The 25451-nt window shown below is 42.2% G+C and overlaps 1 protein-coding gene across 12 annotated transcripts in view; it reads left to right on the forward strand.

Annotated features, from left to right (window-relative positions):
• The first annotated feature begins 2224 nt into the window (after positions 1-2224).
• The window catches only part of BLTP1 (bridge-like lipid transfer protein family member 1), a 244333-nt gene continuing 221106 nt past the window's right edge, over positions 2225-25451 (forward strand). For 11 of the 12 annotated variants that reach the window (XM_075127633.1, XM_048847184.2, XM_075127624.1 and 8 more), the window contains exon 1: positions 2225-2340. The gene's annotated coding sequence lies outside the window, so the exon portion shown is untranslated. Of the gene's footprint in view, positions 2341-4400; positions 4468-25451 lie in introns of all 12 variants that reach the window. The other variant, XM_048847183.2, reaches the window with a different exon arrangement.

Raw genomic sequence — 25451 nt, forward strand, 5'->3', positions numbered from 1 at the left:
TGTTGCGGGGACCTAGAGAAGATATCCAAATTACAGATACCTAAATTTCCCTAAACAAAACAAAAAACAAAAAAACAAACCAAACCCCCCCCCCCCCCCCCCAAAAAAAAAAAAAAACCAAATACAACCCTCACTACCCAGTGGAGCATGATAGCAATGGAACTGTAATTTCAATTTCTTTTTCTTTATTCCTTTCTTTTGTGATCTCACCTCTGTCTCTCTCTAACTTCTTCCTACAACTGCTATTCTAATTTATGCTTTCTCTTTTCCCTGCCTCAGGAACTCCCTTTCTGTTCCTCTCTCCAACAGTTAGTTTCCTTCAGCAGTCTGTTCTTGTTTTAATTCTCTTCACCTTCTTTAAACAGACTTTGATTCCTTCCCATGCTTCTCCAACTGCCTCTGATTCCTTCTCATTTCTTAATTAGCCTCTGGTTCTGTCTCACTGTTTTGTCTCCCAAGCTGATGTACTCTTTCAGAACCTCTCTCCCTGGGACATTCATATCACTTATTACCCTACAGTCCGTAACCAAACAATGGCCATGGAATCTTCTAATATTTTGTCTCTTGTTAGGAACATTAGAAGGAAAGATTTACTTTGGACCCAGTCCTTCAAATTCTGGCTCAGGTGGGTAATGTAAACAGAAACATTTTTTAAATTTATATAATCACTGTCAGTTAGGACTCAGAAAAATCCTATTCAGTAAATAAATACTGTACACAATAGATATTTCAGTGGATTTTGATAGTTCTCCAGGATGGAAATGATTTGACCATATCTACAAAGTTTACAGAGACACAACTGTACTGCTGCAGTTGCACCGCTGTAAGATCTCCCACGTAGCCGCTCTATGCCGACAGGGGAGAGCTCTCCCGTTGACATAAGTAAATCACCCCCAACAAGCGGCGGTAGCTATGTCAGCTTCTGCCGACATAGCGCTGTCCACACCTGCACTTCTGTTGGTGCACCTTACGTCACTCAGGGGTGTGCTTTTTCATGCTCTTGAGCCACGTTATACCAACAAAAGTGCTAGTGTAGACGTAGCCTTAGCAAAAAACCAAAACCAAAGTAACCACACAAACCCACACAAAGGTTGCCCTAGCTGCCATTTTGAGTTTATATGGCCAGAATGTAGCATTTTTCAAAAGGATTGCAGAGGACAGCTTTCTATATTTCTTTTTCAATCATTTCAGAAGGAGATATCTTTGGAGAGAAAAAACCTTACGAACCAACATGTCTCTGTTTTTGTTGAGGGAAGGCCTCTTGCATTGTAAGCCCTTGGTTACTTTGTATGGGCAGAAATGATCCTATGGCACCTCTTACAGAATTAAGAGCTGGTCCTGGGGCCCAGACCACATTTCCCTTCTCCCCATTGCTGGGCAGAGCGCTCTGCACAGGTAGGAGTTGCTGTCTCCATGTTAAAGGTAGCTCCCTTTCACTGTTGCTTTATGTATATTTTGCGTGCAGTGTTTTACCTCTGGAATTCAGTAATATTTCAAGTCGTACATTTTTGTGTGGGTTTTGATTGTAAACACCGAACAAGTTGGGAGATGTTTAAACCTGGGCTTTTGTTTCAGGCTGCCCTATGCAAAATCTGGACCATGGCCCAGATCTGTATTCTTTCAATCATGAGCGTAATTTAGGTGTGTCACAGAGTGGGGGGTCTGGTGCAGGCCCCTTTCTGGTCACACGGACTGCACTGAGAAGCTCTGGGCAGGGGCCGGTAAATATGGAGGGCAGAGAGATGCTAACAGCCATTTCCGTGGCATGGTGGCGTTCTGTGCAGGCGGGAACCCCTGAGCTAGTCATTGCCTATCACGGGCTGCAGGCCCCGGCCACCCTTTCGCTGCAGCCACCGCGCCCGCCTCGGGCAATGAACGACCAGTCTCACCCTGCACTCCCCGCGGGGCGGGGCGGGGCGGGGCGGGGCGCCGCCGAGGTGGCCGGAAGGGGGCGGGACTGCCTCTGCGGGAATATTGACTAGTCATGAGGTCACGTTAATTATTCATAAGATAAATCCTTTGAACTGCGAAGGCATGCTCGCGCGCGCGCACGAGCCCCTACCAACCCAACCCACTCCCTCCTGACTGCAACCCTGCGTAGGAGGAGCCCCCGCAGGGCCTCGTTTTGCCATTGGCCCCGGAGGGATCCTTCCACCCGCCTCCTGTCGGATGCAGCGCGTGGTCGTTGGCTAACCGGCCCGGTTGTGCCCGGCGATTGGTGGGCGGCGCTGAGGGAGGGCTGGCTGGGGCGTGCTGGCAAACCCATCCGGTGTGTGCGGCTGCCGCCGGGGCTGTAGTAAGAAGCGGGGAGGGGTGCGGATGTAAACACCGGACAATGGCGTAAGCGATGGGGCGCCGGGCCGGGCTGGGGGGCGCCGGGTGGGGGTGGGGCACCCTGTCCCGCCCCGCCCCGCCCCGCCCCTGTGTGCGCCTCGCGGGGCGGCTGGCGCTGGGGGCCGTGTGAGGGGCGGGCCGCGGGCCGCCTGGGGGAGCGCTGGCGGCCGGGGTCTGCGGGGGCGGGCTGACCGCTGAGTGGGGGACGGGCGGGGCCGCTGGGGGTACGGCACGGGGAGTCTCCTGGCCGTACCCTGGCTGTGCTCCTGCCTGGCCGTGCCCCGGCTGTGGAATGGGGCGAGCGAGACTTGCCTCAGGCGGTGCCTGAACTGGTGTCCGAGCAGCCCCGTGAAAGCGGCTGGACAGCTAGGGGAAGGTTTTTTTATTTCTCAGTTACTCCCTTTTTTCTGGTAATTTTTGTTGCTCCCATTTTGGCTCTCCTGAAAATTGGGGCCGTCCCCTCACCTCCTCCCTCAGGTAGCCTGTGTGTTGCTCCTTCACTGAAGTGAAACTAACATTAGGCTGGTCAGTTTCACTCAGTGGGCACAGGCAGCCCCACACCTGGCCTGTGCTGGGCAGAAAATGAAACGGACCGGCCTTACAACAGGGTTAGTCCTATGCTGTTGCTCCCCCACTTGGAGCCCAGGTATACGGTGCACAGATACACTCCCTTTACAAGAAGTTTTAAAGAAGGTGGTATAAATTTATCATAAAAGTTGGCTGTAATCTTAGCTTCATGAGTCAATACTTCTGATGTCAATAATTCATGGTAATAAAAACAAGATGCCATAAAACTGGATTGGAAGGAAAGTGTGCAGCTAATGAGATGTGTTCTCGTTGGTATAGCTGGGTGTAGGAACAGAACAACAGCACCAATAAGATCCTTCCTTATAAGTTTGTCAAAATGCATGGTTATGTGGGAATCCCATGCTGCATCTGTGCTAGCCATAACATCACATTTTATTGCACTTGTCAGCTAGCTGTGCTATCAAACCTATACAACCAAGCCATAGTAAAAACAATGTAGGTCTACTAATTGTGAATTGAAATAGATGTAACCTGCTAAGTAACTGATTTTATTTATATATCTATCCATATATATCAGTTACTACCGGAACACTTCCTAATACTAATTAGGATGATAGACAAACTGACTCCTAAAAGAATATCTGTACTATCTGAAATTAGTAAGATCATTGCCTTCTTTTTGGGAGATAAAAGATTTTAGGGCTATGTGCCCCTTTGAGTTGTAAAGGTAAAAAGACAAAAAATCCAAAATGTGGAATGGAGAGCTCCTGCTCTGTGACATGCCCCACTGTGTGAGTACTGTACAGTATCAGGGTTCCATGAATATTTGGGGATAGAGGTGGGAGTGGCCTTTTTCAGTGGCATATTCCTCTTCATATCCTGCAGTAGTTCAAGTAGAACAAACTTTCACAAAGTCTCCTCAGTAGAGCTTCTTGCATAACAAAGGAAGGAGGTTCAGCGTAGCTCCTGTAGGATCACTATGCTCCGGGGTGTTTGTAGGCCAACATCCCCTGCTTCTTCTTCAGCTCTCAGTAACCTCCTCCTGTGGGACATACTAATTGGAAATTCTGTGAGAGGAAGTTTGTGGAGTTTCCTGGGCTCTTTGTCCAATACCTGCGTATGTCTTCACAGAAGAAAAATTCAGTGATATGTTTGAAACAAATTGTTTTCAAGTGAGAGTATGAATTACATGAGATCATACAAGTTTAAGGACCTCCAATTTGTTTGGTCTGTACAGAAAGATTTACTTTTGGGGATGATCTTTGTCAACTATAACTATCAGTATCTCTGATCCTTTGCTTAATGATTGACATATACTAGTTGCCTTAAAAAAAACCCCAAACCCCATAATTTTTTTAATTTGTCTAAGAACATATTGAAATAGTTCTATTTCATACTAAAGAATGTTTTTAATAATGTTATGAATGTAACTTGTTTTACACTGTACTGGAAGCATATCTTGAAAGACTAATTATTCAGTATCTTAACATTGAAAGAGTAATCATAGTCCATATCTGAACTTTTGTTTCCCATTTTAGTAATGCCTCAGTTGTTAAAAGAAGTAGGCCCAGGATTCCAATCATAAAACTATTTTTGGACTGAACAGTGAGTAATCACTTATAGCCCATAACTTATATTATAGATATAAAGGTTTGTTGTGTATTTGTGCTTCTTGGCAAGCACAACCTAAGGTTTGTGGCATGACCTCTGTGTTCTGTAGCACTCAAATATAGTAGATTACAGAGATTTAAAAACTGAAGTTTTTAATGAAGTATGAAAATCAGGAAGTTATGATAGATCCCCTCTGATATTTAATTTGATATTAAATTCTGTTTTTTACTTTGTCCATTAACTTTTAATTTTCATTGTGCTTCACAGTTTTGTGTTTAAAATGTGTAACTGTATTACAGAAGTTGTCAGGATGGAAGCTGAAGGTTTGGACAGTTGGGCAGGGGAGAACTAGAGCTCTTGTCTCCTGGTAATAATGTGGAGAGGCAGTACTGGTTGTGCTAAGCATGTTAACAAGATGTTCAAATTATCATTGGTAAAATACTTAAATTTTAAGGAACTAATCCTGCACTCAGCTCCATATGGACATGAAGGATCAGGGCTTAAATTTGCATACTTAGGCCTTGATGCTGCAAATACTAATTCATGTGCTTAATTTTACCCCCAGTCAGTGGTGTTATTGACGTTAATAGAAGTGTATGAAGTTAGGTATGGACATAAGTCTTTGCAGGATCAGGGCCTAAGATTTCTAAATTGTTCATCTGTGTGGGGCATTGAAGCATTTCACTTCTCTCGGGTATATTTAGGATGACTGCAGACTTGGGTAGACATTTTATATGTCTAAGTTTCATTCACTTGTGGAAGGTGCCCTTTGCAGACTTAAGGGCTAGATACTTAACAGCTTTCTTTTTAAGAGCTTGGCTTTTGTGCCATTATTCTGTAGCAGAATTCACAGAAGCATGGAGTATGCAGAGCCCTGGTTATGAATAGTGGCTGCATTCTTTTTGCATGGGGTTTGGATAGAAGTTTTAGAACTTTGAAATGTTTTCCTCTGAGGTAAAGAACAGTATTGCCAAACCAGCCATTCATAAAATCATGAAAGAGTCAAAAAAGAATCATGAGTTTTTTGAAAGGGGCAGTGTCTTTTTATTTGCCTTTTTATGTTTTAATCCTTTAGGGTTTTTGTTTTTAGCTCTTTGCTGAAATCCCAAGAGTTGGAAACTTAAACTTTTTCTTTTTTAAATGAAAGCTAAGACTTTCCAGTAATCATAATTAAGGCTGCATGTCTGTCACGGAGGTCACGGATTCTGTGACTTTCCGTGACTTTTGCAGTGGCCAGTGCGGCAGGTTCTTGGACCAGCTGCACCGGCCACTGCTAGGGCAGTCTTGGGCCACCATGTCCTTCCCCAGCAGCAGCAGTCATTTGGGTGTGGGAGGGGGCTCAGGGCTGGGGCAGGGGGTTGGAATGTGGAGTGGTGCTTACTTCGGGGGGGCTCTCCAGAAGTGGCCAGCATGTCCCTATAGCTACTAGGCAGAGAGACCAGGGGGCTCTGCGCGTTGCCCCGCCTGCAGGCACTGTCCCTGCAGCTCCCATTGGGTGCAGTTCCCGGCCAATGGAAGCTGCAAAGCCGGTGTTTGTGGTGGGAGCTGGCACTCATGGTGGGGGCAGTGCTCAGAGCCCCCCTGGCCTTCCCTCCCCCTAGCAGCTACAGGGACATGCTGGACGCTTCCCGGGAGCTGTGCGGAGCCTGCCAGCCCTTTCAATCCTCCTTCTCCTCCCCCCAGCACCAGCGGGGTCCTGGGCCATGCAACCCCCCCCAGCACCTGTGGCACCCTCCCCTGCTGCCCCAGCACCTCTGTTCCCCCGACCCACTCCCCTAGCATCTGCGGCCCCTCGACCCAAGTTTTAGTTAGGGGTATGTAGTCACGGACAGGTCACAGGCCTAGAATTTTTGTTTACTGTCCATAACCGGTCCATGGCTTTTACTAAAAGTACCTGTGATTAAAATGTAGCCTTAATCATAATTCCAGGAGCTGAGGCTTTAAGAAAAACAGATATTGTGAGACTTGTGATAGAATTATGAGAATTAGTAACATTGCATCCTATCTAGTGACAAGAAGAGAGGTTTGTATTAGATTGAGAATGCTAAGGAATAAGAGTTCTTTAAAAGAGAGCTCGTTTGCTATGGGATCTGGTTTTGGAGAATCTTTCAAGTACTTGAAAACAACATATAAATTATTTTTAGAGGATTTTATAAAAATCTGCTGTAAATAGATGTTTTTATTTAATTTTTTTAAAAATATAACATTTTTGGTATGTTGGCCAAGCAGCATTGTGCTAGTTTGAAAACACTACAGTGAAACTGATGAGTCTAGTTTCATTGTCCAAACTGAGTGAAATGTAGAAAGTAAGCAATTTAAACAGCTAAAAGTAAGCTAGATTTTTAAAAAAAATAATTTGTTCTCTATGTATTAAGTTGGTTCTAGTAACGAAATTCCGAATATATATATATATGTGTGTGTGTGTATATATATATAGTTTTCTATGTTGATGGATTCCATTTTTCAACAGTGAAAATAGTTTAGCCTTTTCCCTAAAAGAGCTATTTGAGACATTGCCAAAACAATGTATTGTTTCCTCTTCTGTCTCTGCAACAACTCAACAAACACATCCTTTCCTCAGTTCAGAGTTGTGTTGATACTGTAAATGATGCAAAAAGAAAGTAAACAAATATGTAAAATGCCAAGTACTATTAAGAAACTTGGAAAGTAATTGGTAAACTTCCCTCACAATGCAGTTTTCTGTGAAGGAAGAACTTACTGGAAGAATATTTGTCATGTAATGTTGTTGGTAGGTTTTACACAGAGAACTTGAATCCTGCTTTTTAAAGCGGTGCGTTTGTGCTATGTAAATAGAACTCTAAATGAGCTAGAGGTTCAGCTTTAAAAGGGTTAATGCACATCAACCAATATGTAATTTACTGCCTTTCTGCAGCAACAGACATGATTAGCTATTATTAATTCATGATGTTATAGTGTTCTATATATGTTGCAGGACAGATTGCAGTGAAATTTTTCTTCCTTATTCAGATCTTAAAACACAAACTAAATGTGTTTTATCTTTAAGTGTAGCCTTAATAAGAAATAAGAAAAATCATGTTTAAGAGTCACAACTAATGACCAATGTGTTTTGTATTCTGTTTGACATATTGTTTTCTCTTGTCTGTGGTGTTTCACCAATGTGTAGTCTACATACCCATGTAGCCCCCGTAGCATGGGTATAAATAGCAATATATATGGTGAGGCACAGCTTAGGAGAGTAAAGACGTGCCTGAAGGGTGCAGGCAGGTATGCATGCAAATACATCCCTATGTGGCTCTCTACTCACCATGGCTGTGCCTTCCTGGCTATGCTGCCATTTTTAGCAGCGAACTGTGCTGCTGCTGGAACCTTTCCGTGCTAAAGGAAAAAACTCTGGCTTCAGAGAAAGGCTCTTCCAACTTCCTGCTGCTGCAGTCCTTACCCCACCATAGGGAAAGAATCCGGCAGCAGAGAGAGCCTCTGGCTGAGCCTTTCCCTGCTGTCTACCCTCTGAAAGAGCCTTTCATGGGCATGTGTATCTACATACCATAGTGTGGATGCAGTGCATTTTTTACTGCAGTGTGTACCTACACATAGACTGCACACTGCCATTTGGTGTATAATGTAGAAGTCGCCTCAGATGGTAGAACCTGACAAGCAGTTCCCATTGGAGTGCTCTTGCATACTCCCTTTGCCCCTCCCATCATCGTTCCCTGAATATTCCAAGGCAAGGCTATAAAAGGGGGTGCAGTGCTTTGGCTCCCTCAGTTCCATCCCACTGGCACTCAGTCATGGGTTATAATTAAGGTTGTGAGGAAGAGGAGAAGGGGAGTGGGAATATGCAGAGGCCACTTGAAGGAGAAACAGAGGTACTTGTCAACAGAGTTCTTTATGACAGACTCTACATTTCCATTCCATGTCCACCTTCCCCTTTTCCTAGGAGCCTTAATTATAGCTCGTAGCTGAGGAGGTGGTGGGAAGGAACTGAGGTGGTCAGAGCACTTTGCCCTAGAACACTTCAGAACAGAGAGGGGAGAGGTAAAGGGGGTACGAGGGTGCTCCAGTGGGCACTAATTGTCATGTTTCACCATCTGAGCTGCACATATCTGGTGCATCCCAGGAGTGTAAATATGCAGAGTCCATCTCTAAGAACTCCAGTAACCTCCATTTACCTGTATCACAGTGCAGCCGGGGAAGCTCACAATTTACATGTCTAGATGGAGCTCATTGGGGGCAGAGGCCAGATCTTTCCTTTTTTCAGTAATGTGTTGATGCTAGATACATTTTAGAGACTAATAAATAATTTGTGACCACAGGAGGCTTCTGATAGCAGAGTTGCACCTTTCACTGGAGATGTGGTGGTATTATGGATAATTTGTCTTTTTCACTCTCCCACGTGCTTAATCTTGTAGTAGAAATATTGGAGACTGGGTGAAAGGAAGAGGTAGAATGAATAGAAAACTAAAATTGCCTCTCCTCCCTCCCCCCACCCCCTTTCTGTTTTCCTTAAGAAGCTTGTGCTGGTTTTGACACCCTATGGTAAAGGGAGCCATATCCTGAAATACTCATGTAAAGCATCCTTGCAGTTTATGTAAATGAAGAGACAGTACTAGATCAATCTCCCTAAATATAATCTGGTATGTTGAGTGTTGCAAAACTACAGATTGCTATGCTGCATTTTAACTTTTTCATAATTGCTGTAGGAATTGGGAGTTTGCTCTGTCAGTATAAAGTATTTAGTCAAAGGGAGGAGAGGTAACCTTGTAAGTTACTTAAAAAACAGCTACTACAGTCACAGAAGAGGTTTTTCCATCACTGTATTAAATCCACCCCTTCAAGAGACAGAGGTTGGTTGAGGGACGTATTCTTCTGTCAACCTAGCTGCATCTAGGCCTGGTTTCAACCTAAAACTTAGGTCGACCTAACTGTTTTGCACAGGTGTGAGATTTTTTCACAGCCTTGAGTGATGTAGATAGGTCAACCTAAGTTTTAGGTGTAGATCGGGCCTAGAACATTGACTGTGGGATGGAGGGGAGACGACTGAGGTGTTCTCTATTTCCTTTACTCCCCAAATTAAAAATGATCTCTATTAGAATTAGAAAAGTTAATCTGTGCTCTAGCTGTCAGATTATAATGTTGTTTATTCCTACAGGGTGCTGTTAGGAATAGGAAGGCTTTAAAGACGAAAAGGTAACCAAAATTAGAAGGATGGGTGAACCTTGCATTTTTTCTTCTGCTGTCTTTCCACACAAGCCAAACATCTTGATTCCGTACCTGAGAATATTAAGCAGTCATCTATATTTTCACCTTCAGTTCTAGGTCTTTATGGTAGTCTTACAATTCAGTTGTTTCTTGCTTTGCTTCAGCTGTCTGTGGCTACACTAAGCAACACTATTCCAATGACCAAGGATGCTGGAAAGCGTCCTCTGTGATCATACTGCCACTATATATGCAGATGCTACAAAGCGTTCTGCAGTCTGCTCTCTTCTTCCTTTCCTCTTTCTTGAGTGAGCATTACTGCTGTGGTGCTCTGAGCTGCCAGTAATGTGATACTGAATCTGGGTCTTCAAAGGTAGCTTTTTGTGTTTTTGTGCTGCCAGTCAAGCTATTTGGTGGGTTTCTATTCTTTTGATCCTATTGGTGCAGATACAAATGCTCTCTAACTGTCACGTGGATTTATATTCATTTAGACAGAGCTGTCACTTTTGTAGTTAACAATGTTAACACCTCACATCAGTCGTGTTAAAATGAGGTTTGCTTTTTGTAGTGACTAATATTTTTTTTTCACAACCGTTACTAAAGCAGCTAAGTTTAGGTAATTTAAGACAAATTCTCATCCATAAACTTCAAATTTGGAAACTGGATGAGGATGAAGTATATCTCGCCAAGATTGAGTTCTGCTAGTGCTAAAAGTGAAAAAGGAGAGCGGCTGATTAATACCAACACACTTCAGCCAGTGAAACGCATTTTTAACCAAAATAGCAAGGGTAGTATTTCTAATTGGTACCTATCATCCCCCTCTATTCTTTCTGTTTCTAGTAGAGCTATATCTTAATATGGTAATCAGCAATGATTGGGAAATCCAGAAAATTGACATAACTATAGACACTCCATTTAATAAAACAGCAACAAAACTCAATACAATAAGCATTAAAGGCTGGTATTGTGTTGTACAGCACCATGCAGACAAGCTTCCAGTTCAGTTCAGAAGGACATGCTGCACTCTAATTTCAAATTTATAATCTGAAGAAGCAGTTTTAACCTTTCAAATCCATCAGTTGATGATTGATTTAACATGCCTAATAGACCATGTGGATTTCTTACAGAGAAAACAGTCATGCTTTGTGGAAGATGCCTGAGTGCAAATTTCATCAGAAAAAACATAAATGGCCTGAAAGTGGTGTGCAGAAAAGGGTTTTCTTCTGATCCCTGCTCCCCCATATGCGTACCATGTTTTGTTTCTCTTTTGGCAGAGAAAAATGTAATTGCCAGAAATTCAAATTCTTATGAGTTGAGAACCCGGAACTATTACATTTGCAGAGTTGATAGACTCTGTATCAGTTTGGGCACTGAAATGTAGAAATACAATTTGATGTCCAGAATAACCACACTGGAATCTTTTTTTGTTAAGCTTCAACTAAAATGGTTCAGCCGTTTCCAAGAACGATATTAAGGAAAAATGCTCGCCCCACACCTCCATGCAAAATTTTTTAATAGTTCTGTTGAGAAGCTTTTGTACCTCCATATTTTGGAACAGGGGCTTGGGATGGGGTTGGAGGGGCCACCCCAACATCAGGAATATGCCTCTTGCAATTCCTGTTAAAATCCAGCCAAATCTGGCCAGATTACAAGCCTCTGAATGTGGCAGTTTGCACATGCTCGATACAGGTTGTTAGAATCTGGCAGCTACATTCTCTGAAGATTCGATCTGTATGGAGTATGCTCCATAGCCACACAGTTCCTTCCTATGTGCTGACCAGACTGTGCATGTACCACTGAGAGATCTCTGTCTCGGGGCTGAGCAGAACTTTTCCTGCTGTTGTCCTTCCTGGTAGTTGGGTCTCCTGTGTTGCCAGGCATCAGAACTGAGAGCAATGAGATTCTCTTGTGCTCTTGATGCTCTGCCTGCTGGACTGCAAACAGGAAGCAGCTTGACTCAAATGTGGAAGGGTGAGGAAATGAGGGAGGCAAGGAAAGGAGCTGGGGATGGGGGTGGATAAGTATAGAGGGGAATAGAAACAAGGGTAGAAAGGTGTAGAACCACTAAATCACACTCTCTTCCAGAACCTCAGATTGAACCTAGGATTCCAGTGTGTCAGCATTCCTCTGCATCAGCAAATTTCCCATGGGTTTCACAGCTAAATGTGTGTCATCACCCTGTAGTGGCTGATCCATAAAGAATATAAAAGCCTGCTAATGCTACAAGTTACTTTAGTTAGCTTAAGTGGTAGAGACTTATGTTGTGATCTAAAGATTTCAACCCTGCTGATGACTCATGTGGCTGTCAATATTGGTTGTGCATCATGGAAATTCTGTTTTTGTTTTTTTAAAATTTAGGAAACGATTACAATGTTACAACTGCAGAGTCAGGAAATGCCAGAATTAAGGTTGCCTGTGTAACTTTAATTCAGCCTCTTGTGCATATGCATTATGATACAGCCTGTAGTTACATGATCAGATATTTTGTTTTCTTAGGAACCCCTGCCTTATTCACTGTAGGTGGTGGACCTGCTGTGTGAATGAATTTGGGGTTGGTTCTCTTGGATCTCTGCCTTTTATGTTGGAGATGTTCGAACCTGTGTAGTGAATGATGCAGGGAACAATAGGAAGAGAATGAACGGGCTCATGGCTGAGGTAGCTGAATGCTGTCATGGAGAACTGAATTCTATTCCTGCCTCTGCACAGAGTGGTACTGGGCAAGTCATATAAACCATACATTTTCACAGTTGGACACTGACGGTGTATTCTTCATTTTCTATATGCCCAGTGTGAGACACCTAGAGCAAACTCAGAGAGGTGTTGTATGTTGCCAGTTGCAACTGAAATCAATTTGGGCTGTGCTCTGAACATATGAAGTGCTATAAACTGGTCAGAACTTTGAAAAATCAGGTCCTAGATTTCTCAGCTTGGACATCCAAAATTCATGGGCAATTTTGGCCTTAATTTCACTGTGCCTCAGTTCCCCCATTTGCTAAATGGGGATAATACCACTACACAGGGGTGTATTGAAAACTCATTAATGTTTGTGAGACACCCTGATGGTATGGCTAATATGCCATAGAAACACCGAGAAGAAAATTAATTTTGTATTCAATGTGGACTTTGTATGGTATGAGAGCTAAGGATTACCAGGTCCAGACACACACACTGATCGTCGGAGCCTTTGGTGCATGGGACCTCAGTAACAAGCAAGTGGAATCGGTCAACGCTATGCTCAGCTGATGCGACAGCTCATGGTGTCGGACATCATCAGGTGGTCGAGGGATATCTGCTTGGACGCATCACCGGACATCTGCAATACCAGGAGGGATGAGCTGGACTGCTGATAAGTGCAGTCAGGAAAGTAACAAATACTTTCCTCAGGGATTGTATTTTCTAATTCTCAGGGACAATCTCCACTCATTGATATATTTTGCTTTCCACAACCAAATCTCTGTAAAACTTTTCATGAGTGATGTACCTGAGTATTCGGATTCTAATATTGAAACTGTATTGTTAAATCTATTCACCTAAATTTGGGTTATTGCTGATTATGCACTCTGTATCTTATGACTTTTAAAAACTAACTTTATATTTGTGGATAAGCTAAGTACTGTACCCAGATGTACAGACACTCTTTCCCAACCTATGTATTATATAATTTTTTTTAACATTAGCTTTAATAAAATAAGGGTGGAGCCATGTACTGATTTAGGATTTTAAAGAAAGTAACTGCCCATTCAAGAAGCATCATTAATCTTGTGCAACAAATGAAAAAATAGTATAAAATCATGTAATTAAAGGCCATATCTCAATGCATACACACAAGGGGGCTGAATTAAGGTTGCACAGGCAATCTTACTTCTGGAATTCCTTAACATTTGACTTAGAAGAATGCAAAGGTTACAAACTTAGGGATGAAGGTTATAATGTAATATATGTTTGAAGTGTACCACATACTCATGTACCCTCCACCCCCAGAATCTAACCAGGAAATAATGAGTTTTGAAATTAAGTTGCCATGAGAGACCACAGTGCTCCCTGAGCTTCTTCTGAAATGTTGATGTCATCGGGGAACTTGCATTAGTTTTAAACCTTAGGGGTTTTTTTGTTTTTTGTTTTTTTTAAATACTGCGAAGCACATATATGTAAGGGAATACTTTGTACGTTGCAACTGACATATACTTTCTGCAGATGGCTGGAAAATAAAGCCATTTGCTATATTAAAGAATAGCTGAAAAATAAGATGTTCTTTCTACTTCATTGACTGTCTCTGGATTGAGCTCTATATGAATTTTTTTAAGTGATCTTTGTGCCCCTTTATTGCATGAGCATGAAATATTGTTTGTAAGATACTGTACTTAATCTTTTACAACAGGTTTCCCTTATGTACACTACACAATATACCTTTTCTTTCAGAGGTGTTGCAAGAGTAGGTAAATAAAAACTGTGGAGCTCTTTGAGATCCTTGGATGATGAGTGCTGTAAATGCAAAATACTATTCTAGTCCAAATCCTGCTCAGTTTATTCATGCCGTTAGTCCCATTGACTTTAATGGGACTACTCATCTGAGTGAGATGAGTAGCATTTGGGCTATGTTTAGGCTTGTGTGCTGCACTTATCATGGTAGTAGTTGACAGCCTAAAAAAAGATTATTTATTTCTTTGCATTCATTTATATAAACCCCAGACCTCCTTTCTTCATCTCATTCCTCCTTTGCATGTGTTAGAGCAGTGAGCAAGGATGTGCTCCGCATCTCAAAAGCAGCTCTGTATTAGTAACTTTGCCTAGCCATTCTATCATCTAAAAATAAAAATCCATCCTTAAGGAGCAGAAGTTTGAATGTTACTTTTATATAATTTATTAATTTGAAAATATATTAAACATACTCCAGAAAATTGTCTTGAATATCCAATTTATAGTTACGTGTCACTGGGGCAGTTTAATTTGGGAGGCTAATAACCTAAGATCTTCCACCTAAGTCTCTGTTTGGTGGTTGTCGTAAAATTGTTTCCTTTTGATTAGCCTGTGAGTGCCCTAACAATTAATTGAAAATAACATTCGATACAAAAAATAGCCACCTCGCAGCATAGCAAGCAAATAGAAATAAGTGTTTCATCTAGTAACTCAAAATAGCCAAGAAACAGATCACTCAATCCCTCCGCTAACCCCAGAAAACATAGCATGGTGCTCCTAATGGACATTCTGGCCTATTTCATTCACAGAGGAAATATTATCACACACAGAGAGTAGTCTCTTGGGTAGGCATGTCTCAAGTGAGTTAATGTTTTGTAAATCATACTCAACATCTTAAATGTCACCAGGATGCCAGTATACACCCAGTGCACCCAGAGAACGCCCAAACACTCTTCAGTGAACAACTGGCTATATGCATACCTGGAAATGATAGCACAAGTCACAAAGAAGACTGGGAAGCCCTAAAATAGACCATCCCTGAGGTTTGCGAGGACTGCATTGGCCTTGCTACCCACTACCATCAGGACTGGTTTAACAATAACAACAACATTGAGATTACAGCTCTTTTGGACCAGAAGAGAGAAGCTTTCTGCGACTGGCAAAACCAACTACTGTCCCGTCAGAAACAGAGCTTTTTCCATCAGCTCAAAAGTGAAGTTCAAAGGAGGATCTGAGAAATCAAAATGGTGGGAGGACAGAGCAAAAGAAATCCAAACATTCGCTGACAGACATGATATGCAGAGCTTTTTTTGTGAGACAGACTATGTACAGACCAAGCTCATGTGGACTCACTCCTCTGAGATGTGAAGATGGTAGTATCCTTCTTAACAATAATGAACCCATCAAAGAGTGCTAGAAGGAATACAACCAAAAGCTTCTAAATCCAGAATAGACTGTTACTGACGACACCGTCAACATCTATCAAGCGTTCTTACAACTACAATACCCACCTGCTGAAGTGAAGAAACCGATTGACAGAGCCAGAAGAGTACCCAGAAGTCACCTACTACAGGACAGGCCCAACAAAGAAAATAACAGAACACCACTAGCCATCACCTTTAGCCCCCAACTAAAACCTCTCCAATGCATCATCAAGGATCTACAACCTATTCTGAAGGACGACCCATCACTCTCTCAGATCTTGGGAGACAGGCCAGTCCTTGCTTACAGACAGCCCCCCAACCTGAAGCAAATACTCACCAGCAACCACACAACAGAACCACTAACCCAGGAACCTATCCTTGCAACAAAGCCTGTTGCCAACTGTGTCCACATATCTATTCAGGGGACACCATCATAGGGCCTAATCACATCAGCCACGCTATCAGAGGCTTATTCACCTGTACATCTACCAATGTGATATATGCCATTATGTGCCAGCAGTGCCCCTCTGCCATGTACATTGGCCAAACCGGACAGTCTCTACGTAAAAGAGTAAATGGACACAAATCAGACGTCAAGAATTATAACATTCAAAAACCAGTCGGAGAACACTTCAATCTCTTCGGTCACTCGATTACAGATCTAAAAGTGGCAATTCTTCAACAAAAAAACTTCAAAAACAGCATCCAAGGAGAGAGTGCTGAATTGGATTTAATTTGCAAACTGGATACAATTAACTTAGGCTTGAATAGAGACTGGGAGTGGATGGGTCATTACACAAAGTAAAACTATTTCCCCATGTTTATTCTGCCCCCTGTTCCTCAGACGTTCTTGTCAACTGCTGGAAATGGCCCACCTTGATTATCACTACAGAAGGTTCTCCCCCTCCTCCTCCCGCCCCCCGCTCTCCTGCTGGTAATAGTTCACCTTTCCTGATCACTCTTGTTACAGTATGTATGGTAACACGCATTGTTTCATGTTCTCTATGTATATAAATCTCCCCATTGTATTTTCCACTGAATGCATCCGATGAAGTGAGCTGTAGCTCACGAAAGCTCATGCTCAAATGTGTTAGTCTCTAAGGTGCCACAAGTCCTCCTTTTCTTTCTGCAGATACAGACTAACACGGCTGCTACTCTGAAACCATTAACTCCATCACTCAGCATCCAATCTGGGAAACTTACCAACCCACCAATACCTGAACATAGCAATTAAACAAATGAAGAACAATAAAATTCCAGGTCCTGATGGCATACCAGCTGAAGTACTGAAAGTGGGGTTAGAACCCCTGACTAACAAGCTTCACTTGCAGCTCTTCAAAATCTGGCGCACCGAAGAAATCCCTGTCAACTTATGCAATGCTAACAATTGTTGTCATTTTCAAAAAGGGAGACAAGGTCGACTGTGGCAACTTACTGAAGCATTGCCCTCCTCTCCATCCCTGGGAAGATTCTTGCTAGAATCTTACTGAATTGCCTGCTCCCTCTTGCAGAGGAAGTACTTCCAGAGTCCCAGTGCAGCTTCAGACCATCACGAGGCACCACCGACATAATTTTCACAGCCAGGTAGATCCAGGAAAAACGTCAAGAGCAACACCAGGAGCTGTATATGGATTTTATTGAGCTGACCAAAGCCGCCTACTCTGTCAACGGTGAGGCTCTGTGAAAAATCATGTCAAAGTTTGGCTGCCCAAGCAAATTTATCACCATTGTAAGACTCCTCCATGAGCAGATGACTGCCTCCATCCTATGCACTGGCTCTACCTCTGAGCCCTTTGTCATCTGAATTCGTGTAAAACAAGGTTGTGTACTGGCACCCACACTTTTCTCCATTTTCTTAGCAGCTATAAAAACACTAACCCAAGACTGCCTACCACAGGGCAGTGGCTTCCAATATTGGATTGACAGCAACCTCTTCAACCTTTTTCGTCTCTGTGCCAGAACTAAAGTAATATCAGCAACAATAACTGAACTCCAGCATGCAGAGGATTGTGCTGCAGTTGCACACTCAAAGGAGGATCTTCAAACAGCCCTTAATTGCTTCTCTGAAACTTACAAAAGCCTACAGCTAACTCTGAACATTGGCAAAACAAAAGTTCTCCACCACCTAGTCCCCGGTCAATCATCAGATCCAGCAAGGAAGATCTATATTGACAAAGAAGATCTGGAAAATGTAGAATACTTTGCCTATCTTGGCAGCCATCTCTCACAGAAGGCAGACATAGACGTTGAGATTCAGCACAGAATTCGCTGTGCCAGCCTTGCCTTTGGCAGACTCTCTTGCCAGGTGTTCAACAATCACAACATCAGAACACATACTAAACTGTTAGTTTACAAAGCGACGGTAATCCCAACTCTCCTCTATGGCTGTGAGACTTGGGTGACCTACAGAAAATACCTGAAAAACCTGGAACGCCAGCACTTTCTTCGGAAGATCCTCAACATAAAGTGGGAGGATCATTGCACTAATGTGAGTGTCCTCACAGAAGCCAACATCTTCAGTGTTGAGGCCCTGATTATCCAGCACCAGCTGACGTTAAGCGGGCACTGTGTGTGAATGCGTGATGTACGCTTACCAAAACAACTGCTATATGCCCAACTCACCAAAGGAGAAAGGAAACAAGGAGGCCAAAAGAAAGGCTTTAAAGACACCCTGAAGATAAACATAAAGAGATGTTGCATCGACACCGCACCGTGGGAGACAGCAGTGAAGGACAGGGAGAACTGGTGAAGATTTGTCAGAGAGGGAACATCCACTTTTGAGACAAATCGCCTTGCCATGGTCACAGAAAAATGCCAGAAGAGAAAGGAAAGACAATGGTCACATAGCAATCATGGCCCAATCGTGCCTTCCAGCACCACCTGCAAAGTCTGCCAATGAGCCTGTGGCTCAAGAATTTGACTCTTTAGTCACCAAAGGACCCATGAAAAACAAAACTTGTAAAAGAGATCAGCCTTGACATGGAGGGATTGCCAGCGATTCACAGAGGGAACAATATCATGCACAGAGAGAGGTAGTCTCTTGGGTAGGTATGTCTCAAGTCAGTTAATGTTTTACAAATCATACTCAACATCTTAAATGTCACCAGGGTACCAGTATGCAGCCAGTGTAAATCATGGAACAGTGCTGGTCTGCTCCCAGTGATACACATTGCTTAAGTTGGCAGCTGTATTTAACATGTCTGGTGTAGCCCCATATAGTTCATATGGCAGGAGTTTAATGTTGAGGAGTCAAAGATGTGGATAATGGTAGCGATGTCTGCATCAGTTGGAAAACATCTCTACCTTTATGGCCAAGCACAGATGAACAAATTGTCTTGGTCACTGCTGTAATATGATGGCCCAGAAGCTGCTTGTGAGCTAACATCATCCCTATGTTGTAAACTCAGGAAATTAATAGTATCACTCCTCTGATTGAGGGTGTTTGTTCTCTATCTGTGCCATCTACTTCAGGTGCTTTTGCAGCCAACCATTGTTACTTCAATCTTATTTAGTTTGAGCTTTGGTCGGTTTGCTCCCATCCATGCTCCGTTATTAGTTGATATGCTTGACCGTAGCATGTAAGTCAAGAAGAAAGACATCTAGAAAAGAAAGCTAGGTATCATCTACATACGGAAAAAACCTCATCCTGTGCTTTGTCACTAATCCTTCTAATAGTCACATATACGCATTAAATAGGAAGGGGTGATAAAATGGAACCCTGCAACATTCTACAGTTGGGAGCCCTGGGGAAGCATGTCAGCTGCCCACAGCTACCCTTTGTATTATCTCTCAAAGAGAAGACTGAAGTCACACACAAGTAGAAGTCGAGTCACCACCTCATTATTAACACTGAAGGCACATGACAATTGGAATACCTTTGTCCATTGTCAGATCATTGACTAGCACAACCAGTTCAGTCTCCATGCCAAACCCTGGTTTATGTACACATGGAGAAGCAACAAGGAGATCTGAGTCATCTATGTATTGAAAATTGTCACCGTAATCTTATTCACAATTTTAAGATGGAATATTAGATCTGACAGAAGTTGTCCATGTCAGTGTCAATTCATGGTTTCTTAAAAGGCCACACCATTGCTTTCTTCAGTAGGCATTCTGCACTCCTTAAAAATGTTAATCTCAGACAACATTAGAGCCAGCACTTTACCATTGGCCTACACCATTAAAAATATTCTTTTGCTTTTCACATGCCACAAAATTTTACTTTCAAAACAAAACAAAACTTTATACTGCAACCAATTGGCTCCTGTATCAGATTTCCACTACCAGCACATTAGTTGTTGTCTCCACTTGCTGCATACTTAAGTCAGGTGACCTTGTAGGATGTCTACAGGTCTTCCATAATTTCATCCTACAGCTTCATCCCACTGGTAGGAGAGTCGGGAGAGGGAGACTGTGTGTGTGTGGGGAATTATTATAAATTATTTGTGTAGCAGTTCTCGTCTTAAAGTTAAAAATATTTGTAATGCACTGTACAATATTTTTTGTACCGTTCTGAAAGGTTTGTAGCACAGTATAATACCATTGAGCAATTGGGTTTGCCATTGTGACACTATTTGTTACCAAGACATTGTAATGTAACAAAGGTAAAACCAGTGATTATTATTATTTTATTTTTTTTGCTTATGTCGTCTTTCTTTCCATTTCATTGTTTGCTGATCTTTTCTCCCCTCCTGTCTGGGAAGATAATGTAGTGTCTTCTCCCAGAATCAGTACTGAAAATAGATTTTTTTTTTCGTATTCTCCATCAGAAGAGATATTAAAGAAACTGGTAGCTGTTTCTCTTTGTGAGACTGAGCCCATGTTTTTCTAAATTTCCAGCAGAGGCTCTTGATTGGATAGTTTACTGATAGTATAGGTAATGTAGGTGGGGGGAAAAAGAAAAACCTGGGTAAATCAAGTGTTGATTCCCAAGTTAGGCTATTTAAAATACCCACTATTGCAATGACTATATGAAATGTTATCCTCTCAATAGTATTAGGTTTCATATTCATTAATTTTTGTTGGAGAGTGTCAAAAATCTCATAAAGAAGGGAAAGTAAGACTGCTTGTTAGCAGCTGTCCTTAAAGAAATAAAGTAGTATGACGTTGGCAAAAGCTAAAAGAGATAACATTAGCTGTGCCTTTTTAATATTGCTTTTCCTGTGAAGAAAAGCAAGTTTATGACCAATAACATGAGAGGAAGGAGGGAAGGCAACTGAAATTACAGCTCAAGAAAAATATTGCTACATAACTACTAATATTGAGTAGTACTAGTCCTCCTTGTTAATGACATCTAATTAATGTAATCCAAGGTAGAGGTGATTTATATGTAAAAGGCTTTTGAACACGTGCATAGGTTTTGTCTTTGGGAGAAAGACTTTTTGGGAAGACAGACTTGGGTGAGATGAATTTAATTGCTGTTTTAGAATGTGTTTTACACAGAAATATTTGGCCAATCACTGATTTGTTTTTTAAACTATTTTCTTTGAGGTTTTTAAAATATAAAACACTAGACATAATGTAGATCAGTTTTTTACGGGGCTGCATATGGTCCAGTGATTACAGCAGTAGGAAGTGGAATTCATTGATTCTGTTCCCAGCTCTGTAAACTTTCTCTGTGACTTGAGGCAGGTCAGTTCTTTCTCCCTCTCTCTCAGATGCTGTAAGGCTAAGTTTACTGTCTGTAATGTATTTCGAGATCTTCTGATGAAAGGCTTGATATAATTGCAAAATATTACTACTTGCTAAAGAAAATATCAAACATATGTTACAACACTTTACACTTTCCTTTCAAAGTGCTCTGTGACCTTTAACTAATGGGCAATATAAATAGAATTCTCTGTGTATACTTGTAAGGATGGTAGGCAGGCAAATTATTTCCATTTATAGATGGGGGGGGGGGGGGAAACTAAAACACAAACATATTCCCCAAGACTGGAGTCCTGGTCTGTACCAGAAATCGGGACATAGTGTAACTCACACACCTCCTGGGTGTAGTGTTCTGTCCCATCTAGTGGTACTGAGACTACTGAGAGAGAGAGAGAGAGAGCTAAAATACATCTGCTCTACAGCCTTAGCGAACAACCATTTGGCTTTTAGCTCATGTGGTAGAGGCTCATGCACTAAGCTCCAGAAGTCCTAGATTTGATCCTGCCTGCTGACGGCCGGTCTCTGTTGGTGTTACATCCCGGCTTTCAACAGGGAAGACTCTGAAGCTCAGGATGCGCTCCCTCAGCTAGGGGAAGTATGTAACCCACACACCTTCTGGGTGTGGTGTTCTGTCCCATCTGATGACATTGAGACCACTTAAAGAGAGAGATAAAATGTGTTTGCTCTACAGCCTTAGCTAACAGGCAGTTGGCTTTTAGCTCATGCGGTAGAAGCTCATGCACTAAGCTTCAGAGGTCCCTGGTTCGATCCTGCCCACCAGCGACCGGGGTCTGTCGGCGTTACAATTGCTCTCTTTGTTTTGTCCATGACGCACGTTGCAAATGGCTATTTTTCCATTGTTCATGGGCAGTAAATTTCTTGAGTCCATTTTCTTAATTCAGTGAGCACAGTGTATATTAACAGACACACTTACAATTTTTTAAAGTTCATACCCTGCAGTTCCTTTTGGATTGTGCACTGCTCTGGGATTCCTAGGTAGCAAAAGTAGTCAAGATTATCTCATTCTTACCTTTTTCTCTTGGATGCAGGCCTTGCCACAGTTAGTTACTTATGTCTGTCATCTCCAGGTTGGCTTATATCAAAGCGCTTTATGTGGGGCTACCCTTGAAGATTACTCCAAAGCTTAAGCTACCTCTTACCTGGTAGTGCTTTTCGTGAAGAGCATATTAAATCTGTGCTCTATGGACTTAGCTGGCTACCAGTGGTTCCGAGTGCCTTTTATAGGCTGTCAGAGGTGGTTTTCTATAACCATACCAGAAAGAAAAGGAGTACTTGTGGCACCTTAGAGTCTCTAAGGTGCCACAAGTACTCCTTTTCTTTCTGCGAATACAGACTAACACGGCTGTTACTCTGAAACCTATAGCCATACCAAAATCAATCTTTGTGTTTTACCGTGACAGTTGAAATCAGGTGGGATGGGTTACGGTGGAAGATCCATCTTCTTAGATTAGTCAGAACCTGTACTGTGGAACGTGCTTTGCTCCATCAGTCTGAAAAGTCAGTTTGAATATCAGGGTATGTTGCAGGACCTATCTTTTTACTGAAGCTTTGTTTGAAGATGATGGTTTAAATGGTTTTGAGCTGGTGAAGTTGATTTTAGACCTGAGCTTTAGTGACTGAATTATGGTAGGTGCATATGTAATTAATCAAAAATTAAATACTGATTTTGTGGTGATAGTTGTATCAGTGCAGTCAAAATGTTGTATAGGGCTCTCCTGTCAAATTAACCAGGGGAGAGGGCCAGAGCAGAGGAAAGCAGAGAGTTCACCTTTCGGGGAGTCCTTCACCATAATGAGCAAAGGGGTTTAGTCTCCAGAACCTGTAGAGCTCTCAAAATCCACACAGGTCTTGGACTTTCTGAATACCATAAGGATGGTACTGCCAGTGCAGTCCACTTCCTCACTGTACCTTGAGGTACAATCCTGTTAAGAGCAGACCCTTGAGGCAGTGTGGTTGTGCATGTCTTGCAACTTGAATCACTGACTAAATGACACACTTTGTCTCAGTTTAATGAATGCCTTGCAAATATTTAAATATTCAATTTGATAAAATATTGATATTAAAAATAAGTTATAGCCCTTCTTGATACAGGGACTGTGATGGGGTGTATAAAGCCCACACTACATCTGAAGGGGTTAAAGAGCAACTCTGGGCCCAAATGACCTTGGCCAGCCACGCCTGCAGAGCATGCTCCAGCTGGAGGTGAGCTTAAAAGAGAGACAGACAGCTCAGAAGGGGGCTGACAAGGCAGGGAGAAGGATCTGCTCTGAGAACTCCTCAGGAAGGGGTGGGGGGAGAAGAGTAAGGACTTGGCAACTAAAGGCCTGGCCCCCTAGCCACTAGATGATGTGTCCTGTGAGCATTGGCCATTATAAATGCGCAGTGTAAAAACATGCAAGAAGGCAGTTTTTGTGGGAAGTGAAAGTATAGGGGAGTGTGCTTTTTGCTTTGCATGCACTTTCTTCTTGGCTTAACATCTGGTAGTTATTTAACTTTTTCAATATAGAGGGATTTAGTAAAATCACAATTAACCTAAATTATTAAGAATTTTTTTGTAAAGACTGAATTCTTCATTATCATACTTTTTCACTAATTATACATTACATTCTTTACTCAGCTTAGTCCCTTTTCATTTGCTAATCCTCGTGAATTTAGCACATTACTGCAATATATGGGGTTGCAAGGGTTGACGGGTGTTTAAACTTGAACAGCTTTTATTAATTTGAATAAAAAAGCTAAACTTTCCTACATCATTGGATTACTGCAAGGACCTTCCCTTCAAATCATGTTTACATAAAATAAGTATTATAACTGACCAAACATACCCTTTTTTTTAAATAAAACTGAAAAGTGTGAGTCATTGTAAAATCAACTTCTCTAAAGGAGTGTTAAATTATATTTAACATTAGTCATACAGTTTAGGTCTTGGTAAGTAATGCCAGAAAACTACAAAATTTAAGTAATTAAAAAGTATTTAACTAGTTGTTCTTAAACCTAGATAGCAGTGAAGTAACTTTACAGTTATTGGGCTGACTTTTCCCTTGATGGATGATTCTTAGTAAATAATTGAAATGTGTTAGAGCAGGGGTGGCCAACTTGTGGCCCCGGAGCCACATGCGGCTCTTCAGACGTTAATATACGGCTCCTCGTATAGGCACCGACTCCAGGGCTGGAGCTAGAGGTGCCAACTTTCCAGTGTGCCGGGGGGGGTGCTCACTGCTCAACCCCTTGCTCTGCCACAGGCCCTATCCCCACTCCACCCCTTCCCACCCCCTCCCCTGAGCTTGCCATGCCCTCACTTTTCTCCCTCCCCCCCCCAGAACCTCCTGCACACCATGAAACAGCCGATTGGGAGTTGCGGAGAGGGAGGCACTGATCCACTGACCTGCCGGTGGGTGGGAGGCGCTGGGGGTGGGAGAGCTGCTGAGGGGCTGATGACATGTTACGGTGGCTCTTTGGCAATGTACATTGGTAAAGTTTGGCTCCTTCTCAGGCTCAGGTTGGCCATCCTTGTGTTAGAGGTTGAACTTGCATCCACTACTTTAGTAGAAACAGGAAAAAGCCTTGCACTTGTGTTTTTTGAACTGTTAGCTTAACTAAAACGTGGTTCTAGTAGATTAAATGAAAACACAGTAGATGTTGTATAAGGCACTCACATTACATTATCTGATATTTAGGGTTGACTGTTGCCTCAGGCTGTATCGTGAAGGGTAGTAATGATGCTACTTCTGAAGAGTTTTAAGCTTCTAAACTGTTGGCCTGCATTATATTTAAGTGTAATGAGTGGAAGATAGGGCTGGCTGAACATATGGAGGAGATCCTGTTGAATCTCAAAATGCTCTTTAGCTATATTAATCACTAAATAGCCTTCCTTCTCAAAATTTTGCTCCTACCTCATGCATCCCCAATACTCATCCTCTTTGGAGTTCTGCTAAAATGTAGATATATTCGTTTCTAGGTAGATTGCCTTATAATAATAAATAATATATTTTTACGTCTTCCAATTTAGAATCTTAATCTGCTGAATAAGAGTTAATTAAGACTCGGCAACCCCCTGAGGTATGATATGGGTATATGCTTATTCTCAATAGACAGATGGAGAATTTGAGATACAGAGAGGTAAAGTGAATAGCCTAAGATCTAACATGTCAGTGACAAACCCGTGAACAGAACATAGATATTCTGACTTTCAGTCCTCTGAATGAGCCAGTAGATTGCTAATCCAGGCGCAACAATGTTCTCATGTTGGTAATACTGTTTTAAAGGGCCAGAGATTCATTCAGTCCTGAC

The sequence above is a fragment of the Caretta caretta genome, chromosome 4 (genome assembly GCF_965140235.1).
Source record: "Caretta caretta isolate rCarCar2 chromosome 4, rCarCar1.hap1, whole genome shotgun sequence".
Classification (NCBI taxonomy): Eukaryota; Metazoa; Chordata; order Testudines; family Cheloniidae; genus Caretta; species Caretta caretta.